This window comes from Chiloscyllium plagiosum, chromosome 21, assembly GCF_004010195.1.
Source record: "Chiloscyllium plagiosum isolate BGI_BamShark_2017 chromosome 21, ASM401019v2, whole genome shotgun sequence".
NCBI classification, from domain to species: Eukaryota; Metazoa; Chordata; class Chondrichthyes; order Orectolobiformes; family Hemiscylliidae; genus Chiloscyllium; species Chiloscyllium plagiosum.
In genome coordinates, this window is record NC_057730.1 from 13,480,899 (window position 1) to 13,490,452 (window position 9,554).

Sequence of the window (9,554 nt, forward strand, 5' to 3'; positions counted from 1 at the left end):
TGAAAACATTTGTGTTCTATTTCCTATTTCTTTGATTAAATCCATCACTTCTGTGATGTATTGGATAAAATGTTTTACAACCAGGATCCTCAGTTAGGGAATGACAAGTCTGTATCAGTGCTAGCAGTTCAAGTGATTTGCTCCAATCAAAAGTCTGTCCTGCCTGTCCTTTTCTTCCTGTGCCACAATCTTGATGAGTTGGTGATCAGATTTTGGTGATGCCAAAGCACAATGGAACTGCCTTGCTGCAGCAGCTTTCTTCTGCCTTTGTAGCTGATGAGATGTTGAGGACCTTTACACCATGTTTTCTCTGGCGTCTCCCACTGCCCTTGTTCCTATGTGCAGCTCTGCTGAGGAGTAAAGAGCTTCCCAACATTATCTCTGGGATCTCACAGGGCAAAAGCTGCTCCACCACATCAAAGTGGCAGTCCACGGAGATGATGACTTTTTGAGGTACATACAATAAATAAAATCATGTTTAGGGTTCTACCAGCTTATGTTTGCCAAGTCCTGTGATGAGGGAGGGATTAGATCTATAAGCAATCCTTGGTCAAGACTCTGCATGTATGTGACGTGTCAGATTTATTAGATGCTTCTATTTGGATAGAATTGCCTTTGGGGAGCAGCATCTATGACTTAATTGTCCTGTTTAGAGAGAGGTTATAAAAGATGCCTAAAAATAAGATGCCAAGCCTTCTCCTCCCTCCTTGCTTACAGCCTGTGAAGTCACTATCTTTATGATCAAAGAAAGAAAACATCAGATCATGCTGATTGAAAAGGTAGAACACTTTTGAGCAATTGCAAGAAAGAAGAATTGCAGTCATATCCTGTGATTATCATGACTCCAACTTGACATAATCACCTTTAGTGCAGTTTGCCTTCCTGGGGAAGGCAGAGAAACCTCCTACTGGAAAGGAAAGACTGACATTGACCCTCCTATTTGTAGAGTTAGTTTTGCCATTGGGATTTGAGTCTTGAATGCACTGCCAGAACTCCCCAGTTGTGTAAAGGAAGGACTTGACTCGATCTCTTTATAACCAGAATACCACTGTACCCATGTCCCAACCTTTAACTCTAATTAAGATATTAAGGAAAATGCCTACCTTGAACTTGATGAAGACCTCATTGCCATCCCAAAAGAAGAGAAGGCCTGTCTTCTGGGTGACTCTAATGCCTGGGATGACCATGGGTACCAATATCTGGAGCAGATGTGACTATGTGACCTCTCTATCAATACTCCACAGTGTTTGTGTGCTATTAAGGAACTGTCAATAATCTCATGGCTAGCTTGAACAGTTAGCATTTGTTTATACCCTTTCATCATTTAAACAGACCTGGAGTTTTCACACATAACATTCACTTGGGTAGGGCCTAGTCTTGGGTCTCCAAAGATTTGGGTAAGTAGATGAAACAGCACCTCAAATTCCAAAACCTTTTTAATAATGATGGGACATTCTTTAAACTAACACTAAGTCATATCCTATATAATGGTTCTAGGACATTCTAAGTTATTCATGTCTTATAGGGTATGGTAGAATGGTACTTTATGCTATGTGAATAGAAGGACAGAGCTCAAGAATTTAAATCCCATCATAGTCATTTGTAAAATTGAATTTAATAAGCATTTGTAGTCTTTTTAGAGTTTATGGTAAAATCTCAAATGGCTGACTTGCCCTTCCATCCCAACACAGTTCGGCCATCAGTTTCTGCAAAGGGTAACCCATTAAGTCAATGAGTTTTCATTAGAAGATGAAACTTTAACTCTGTTTTTCTGTGTGTATCCAATCTGCTGTTTTATTCCCACAATAATTGCTGCCTTGCTAGTGTTGCCCACATTCAAAGAACAACAAAGAATATGCTGATGGGTCTGATTTCTTACTTTTAAATAATGAAACCACATGAGGCTGTAATCCACTGGAACCAACCAAGACCTCAATAAGCTATTAACTATATGAGCCAGTGATTCACATACGACCTCCCCTGTTCCATTCTGGAATTAGTGGAATCGGGTTGAACAGCACAATCAGCTTTAAGTGTCTTAATCCTAGGTAAGACCATCTGCAATTACGCCTACTAAACCAATTGTAGCTGCATCAGGTCTAGTGATCACCTTCAAAAGTGAAAGCCAAGACTAAGTATCTATTAAGTTCCCACTTGCCCTGATTGATCTCCGTGTGGTATTTAATGGTACTCTGACCATTAGCATGACTGGGAAAAAAACTTTATTATTGCTATATGTACTATTTTCCTTCAGTATTGCAATTATTCTAGTCTAACTCAAGGTACTTTAACCCTGCTGGAAATAAATAGTAATATTGAGTTTATTAGCAACATAGATTTGCTGAATCAAGTGAAATGCAGTGATCTATTGATCACTCTGAGCAGAGATTCCACGTGAAGGTTAGTTGCTTAGTTAAATCCTCTTTGATGACCATGCTAGGCTGTTGTTTCTAATTTGGCTACTATATATTTGGAAGCGAAGTTCGAAGCCTCTGTTTCAGTAAGTTCAGTCCCAGGTGGCCATCTTTAACTGTTTACCAATAGATGATCTATGGCAGCATCAAAACTGTAAAGGTGTTTCAGCTGGAGTAGATTAACTACTTGTGCATTAATACCATACATGGGCAAGCCTGAGTGCTAAGTGTAGCAAGATGTGCACATCTCTGCCTTGCTGTGGCAGGCTTGAAAGCCATTACTTTGTTTTTCTTCTAAAGAAATCATAACCCAAATTATAGAGTGAAGCTACTTGAGAATGTACAGTGCCAGAAAAAGATAGTTTGGTCCATCTGACAGGGCCTACTGTTGGAAAAAAGACTGTGATTCATTGTACATTACCATCATTTAAGTTTCTCCCCCATTAAAATTGTCGATGCTGTCAGCCTCTCATCACTTCAAACCTTCACCAGCCTCTCTGTGATCCTCCCTCTGCTGAACTGCATTTCATGTCCCCCACAGTGCTGTTCCCAGGGCTAGGGAACCAGTTTCTTAAGGTTCATCTTAAGATGCTTCAATAAAATTCCTTCTCAGACTTCCCTATTGTTTATCAACTCAGCTTTTCCAGTCTCTCCTTTCACCTCAGATGTTTTATTTTTCTATTTTTTTGGTATAAAAATCATGAAGGTTTTTAATGAAGTGTGGGGAAGCCATTTCCATTGGCACCAGTGTCAATAATAGGAGACATAGATTTAAGCTGCTTGGCACAGGAAACAGAATGTGATGAGGAAATCTTTTTCAGCACTGGGTTATCATCAGTTAGAATTCGGTGTCTGAAAGGCCAGTACAAGCAGACTCAATAATAACCTTTATAGAGAACTGAATAAATACTTGAAATGCAAAAAAAAAACAGGGTATTAGGAAAAGTGGAAGGAAATGGGACCAATTGGATACCTTGATAAAGGAGATAGCATAGATGTGTTTCCTTCCGTGTTGCATAATTTTATGATTTTACTGTAACTTTCTGATGTGCTTCCTTGTACAAGAAACAGTACTCCACACGCAACTCTCGGTGGAGCGAACTGCCCTGGATCACATCCTATGCTTACTCTATTCACGTCATAAAACTCAAGATCCTATTTCCTTCATCTGTTGCTGCTGGATGGTCTGGTTCTTAAGGATCAGTCCATCAACATCCTCTTGATCATTATCACATACAATCAGAAGATGTAGGATGGAATTTGGAATGTTTATTTGGAGCATTAACATTCGCACAGACCATGCTGGGCTAAATAACCTTTCACTGTGCTTGTAGATTTTACATAATCTTTACCTCCTCACCAATACCTCAAAAGCTTTCTTATTATCCCTTATCTTAATTCCTGTTTTATTTACTGAAGTTTAACGTGTTTTACAGTAAATGCAACTTGCTGTCCTGACCTCTGCTGTCTAGCCTTGCACACCCTTCATGATGGGCTCCTACTTACACTCTTATTTAAAAAATGATGTATTGTGATTTAATATTACCAATCCTTGCATTATCCACAACACAATATTTAGCATCATGCTGTTTGTGCACCTTTTACGAACGCTTTTGTGCATATTATTTTTAAGATCCTTACCTCCGTTCCTGTACAATCCCACCCCAGCTGATTGCTTTGAATCATCCAGTAAGCACATTAAAATAATGAAAGTTGGCAATGTCATTGTTACTTCATTAATTGAATGTTCCGCCTCACCATATGAGTTTAAGTATGCTGGTATCCAAGACATTTTAGTCTCTTAGCTAGTATGTTGGTGCCTTTAGGTTTCAGCTGAAAGCCATCCCCTTTGTGCAATCTACAACAATCCCTAAGTGCATTTCAGTATCCCATTTAACAAAAACTCTAAACGGTTCCCTGTTTTAACATGTTTCTTGTTCTGATCTATGCTGCCATTGGAAGTAACCCAGCGATGACTGATCTCAAGGTCCTCTTCCTTAGTATTACAGCGAGCCTTGTGAAAATCCAGTTGCAGGATTCCTTTCCTATTGCTGCTTCTGTTATTGGCCATAACATCAATCATGACCATTGACTGCTTCCCCTTTGCTTAGCCATTGAATGGTAGCTTTCCTATGTTCTTGTCCTTTCCCTAAAGTTGCTCACATCATTCAGTTGTTACGTCGAATCAAGACACCGTCCTTTGAAGCGATCCAGAACTCATCATCCTTCTAGCTATTAATGGCTGTAGGAAATTTTAAACATATGTCCCTGGAATATCATCAATCTCCAGGATGACCCACATCCAAAATCCTGCAGATAGCCTGAGAGGTCCCTTGGCCTCTATTTCCAGATGTATCAATTTGAATGTGAAGCAACTATTTAATCATTGACAATCTCTCGGCACACAATCTAGAGCAGTTTGATTAGGTATGTTAGTAGAAAGTTTGTGCACATTCCTGTGATGGATCTGTAATGCTCCACATGTTCTTAAGTTTCTCTTAATCTGACTGTTCAAACCTGCTGTGTTTCATATTCATACAACGTCAACCCTGACCTCTCTTTGGGTAGTGTTTTCTTGAACTCTGGCAATAAACTCCTGCCAGGATAAAATTCCTTGCTCACTTTTCTTTTGCAAATCACAGACATTAGTGAGAGATTTTGTTTCATAATTGATGCCAGTCCTGATCCTGTAACTTCAGACTAAATATATACCTTCTGGATCAAGTAAAACATTCTCACTTAAATCTAAAGCCCTATTTGTTTCCTTGAAATGTAAAGCAAGTTCATTTTCTCAAAATTATGAGGGCTTTTGATTAAATAAATGTAGGCAAGCTGTTTCTACAAACAAAAGGGTCAGTGACCAGAGGGCAAAGGTTTAAAATTATTGCCAAAATAACCGGACGAGAGGGAGAGATGAGAATTTTTTTCCCCTTACAGTGAATTGTTATGACCTGGAATACACTGCCTGAAATAATGGTGGAAGCAGATTCAATAGCAATTTTCAAAAAGTAATTGGATAGATGCTTGATTTTTTTTTAATAGCAGAGGAGGGGGACTAAAATTGGATAGCTCTTTCAAAGAGTGGGAATTTGTATTTTTGCCGATACTTTGGAGCGATCAGCTGTGTATTGTTGGAATTTCACAAAGAACAAAACAAGCAAAGCCACTTCCCTGTCTTCCTGTTCTGTCCACAGCAACTCCGATGCTAAGTAACTGTTAGGGAGCAATTTCATAGGCCACTACTCTTAAGCTGAACATTGAAAAATTGTTTGTTACAGTCAGGATCCAATTCCAATGCTCTGTGTGATCCCTTTCTCACTTGGTTGTAACATAAAGTATTATGAATTGGCAAAACTTCAGCTTGGGAGAAGGTAGAATATTTGATGTTAAAGTATTTGCAATAAGGTTATTTGTTCCCCTGAAGGATTTTTGTTGCATTATTCTGTTTCTTTTCTCATTTTGTCAACACTCGTACATTCTATAGTTGCTCAACTGTCTTAGTCATAGAGTCATTGGGGCATACAGCATGGAAACAGACCCTTCGGCCCAACTCGTCCATGCCAATCAGCCATCCTAAATTATTCTTGTCCCATTTGCCAGCATTTGGTCCATATCTCTCTGAGCCCTTCATATTAGTATACCCATCCAGATGCCTTTTAAATGTTGTAGTTGTAGCAGCCTCCATTACATCGTCTGACAGCTGATTCCATACACATACCACCCTCTATGTGAAAAAGTTCCTTAGGTCCCTTTTAAATCTTTCCCCTCTCACCTTAAACCTGTGCCCTCTAGTTTAGGATTCCCCCACCTATGGGAAAAGACTTTGTCTGTTTACCCTATCCATTTGACATAAAAAGGATTTAAGTAAGATAAAGTTTCACTCATTTATTGCCTTGTGGTCACAGACTTGACCTTAATATCTTACCTTAATGTGACTTTCTTTTTCATTCTTTCATGGGAATGTGAACATTGTGAGGAGCCTTTGGGAGGTGCTGGTAAAGAGCCTTCTTGAATCATCTGGTATAGGTGCAACTAGAGTGCTGTTAGGGAGGGAATTCCTGGATTTTGACTGAGGGGAAGTGAAGGAGTGGTGATTTAGTTCCAAGTCAGGATGGTATATAGCTCTCTTTGACCTTCTGACTGGTGGAGGTCATGGTCTGGATGGTACTGTTGAAGGAGCCTCACTGAGTTGCTGCAGTTCATCTTATAGATGGTACACACTGCTGTGGAGGGTGTGAATGTTGAACATTTTAGATGGGGTGCTAATCAAATGGACTACTTTGTCCTGGGTGACGAGGAGCTTCCCGGGGGTGATTACAGCTGCACACTCATCCAGACAAGTCAAGGAGATGCCAATACATTCCTTACTCACACCTTGTCAATAGTGGGCAGGATAGAAGCAAATTCTGAGTGAGTTCCAGCCAATCACTTAGATGCAACAGATGTTATGCAGTTCAGTACTCACTGAAATGAGATAAAGGCTTTAATTCCAAAATATGAAGTCATAGAATTTTCAAAAACTGAAATTCTCTTTCTTTTTGATCTGCTCAAGCCTATAGTATTCAACCTTGAAAATCTAAAGATTTTTAATGGGGTGTTTTCATAAAAACTCGGCTTGGAGATGTATGTTCTTAAAACAGGTACGTAATCAAAAATTCCTGCAGCTTTCTAGCTTCTATTGATTTGCCTATTTCCATTTTACCATCAGGTTAGGTCCTTCTCATGCAGTAAGCATTGTAAAGATATTTGTGATGTTCTTTTATCCAAAATATAAAACTCATATTTTCCAAAGCACTATTTTGACAGCTCAGTCACCACAATAAGATTAATGTTTGCGTCATTAGTGTTGTTACTCCACATTGATGTCATTTTCTTTATGTATAGGTTTATTCGAATTGAAGATTTAAGTCACATTGTCAGTGTTTATTTTTTTGATTTGTTGCTTCCATCTTTCTTTTCATTCAGGCAAACGTTTGACTTGTATAGTCTACATCAACTTGGTCATATTTTATTTAGGAAGAAACGAACAAAATTATTTGGTGGATAGATATGTATCTAGGGAATGGAAGGAATTTGACAGCAACATGCCATGTGGTAGAGCCTCATCCAATAAGCTGCAGCACAGTTGGAAACTGAAACCTTAAACTCTGATGCATTGAACTATCAAAAGTGGAAGGAACGAGCAGAAGCTTAGCTCAAGAACTACCCCATCCTACCCAACCCTCTTCCTCAAGGCAATTCTTGTCAGCTCTACTGCAAGACCTGTTGCTCCAGGATAGGCCCAGCTGAGTCATCTGAAGTCATACAGTTCATGAAATCTGGCAGATGTCATTCCTGTTTTGAGGGGCTGACAAAAATGGCGATTGAGCTCTATATATACGAAAGATATTCTTGATTCTGAAAGGCTTGAGCAGAATGCACGCTGACAAGATTTAAAACTGCATCTGTCTCTCGTACAGAATTCTTAAATCTGCCAATTCTGAAGCTTAGTCAGCATTACATGAACAGTATAGATTGCACCCTTACAATAACTCGGAGATTGTATCGTTAGCTCATAGTTTGGACTCCAAGTCACTGAGTAAAGCGCAGCATGAGTTTGTGATTGGATTGCATTGTTGAACAAAAATTCCAACTTGCTTTCATTGAAGAGAAGCAGAAACAATTGATTAATACTTTAATTTTTCAACTGAAATGACGCAACTGTTGGTCCTTTAGTAATGGGAACTCAATAATATAAAAGCATCCAGACAATTGGAATCACAGTGATAGTTACTGTAAACTCAAAATGGGTCAGATTTGACTCAAACCACCCTATAAATTTTACAGTGTGTATATAATATATATGGAGGCCTGGGAGTAATTACAAGGCAGTAATCTAATTGAGGGTTTGATGTGATGTTCATGAACTGTATGAGCTTTGCACTTGTGCTTAATGACATCAATTTAACCCCTCAATTAGATTACAGTCTTCTAATCATTCCCAGGTATCCATTATTCTGAAATTATTTTTCCACAGAGTTAGGTTTCTGTTTGGATTGAGTGTTGGACACTGAAAGCAGCTGTTCCTTACCAAGAACATGTGCAGACTACAGAGGATGTATGCTGTCTTGACTGTAATTATAATTCTGTTTGATCCAAAAATAATAATTTTTCTTACTTTCAGTACACTATGTGCTTGTCCCAGCACAGAAATGGCTTTGGTATAGATGTCGTGAATACTTGGTTCCTATTTCCGTACTCATTACCAGAACTGTTGAGTAGCTAGGTATGTATTACATGACACCAATAGTGCGCTGACTCCTTACCCAAATATGTGGGGCATTGTGGGCCTTACTCCTGATGAAGGACTTATGGCTGAAACATCGACTGTCCTGCTCCTCGGATGCTGCCTGACCAGCTGTGCTTTTACAGTACCACACTCTTCGACTTTGATCTCCAACATCCCAACAATTAAAGGGAGTCAGGGGGCTGAGTTGAGTATGGTTGCCATTACAAAAGAGAAAGTGCTAGAAAAGCTAAAAGGTCTTAAAATTGATAAATCTCCTGGCCCTGATGGGTTACATCCTAGAGTTCTGAGGGAGGTGGCTGAGGAAATAGCGGAGGCGCTGGTTGAGATCTTTCAAAAGTCACTGGAGTCAGGGAAAGTCCCGGATGATTGGAAGATCGCTGTTGTAACCCCATTATTCAAGAAAAGATCAAGACAAAAGATGGACAATTATAGGCCAATTAGCCTAACCTCGGTTGTTGGTAAAATTCTAGAATCCATCATTAAGGATGAGGTTTCTAAATTCTTGGAAGAGCAGGGTCAGATTAGAACAAGTCAACATGGATTTAGTAAGGGGAGGTTGTGCCTGACAAACCTGTTGGAGTTCTTTGAAGAGGTGACAAGTAGGTTAGACCAGGGAAACCCAGTGGATGTAGTCTACCGAGACTTCCAAAAGGCCTTTGATAAGGTGCCAGCTCATGGTGTTCGAGGTGAGCTACTGGCATGGATTGAGGATTGGCTGTCTGACAGAAGGCAGAGAGATGGGATAAAAGGTTCTTTTTCGGAATGGCAGCAGGTGACAAGCGGTGTCCCGCAGGGTTCAGGGTTGGGGCCGCAGCTGTTCACATTATATATTAATGATCTGGATGAAGGGA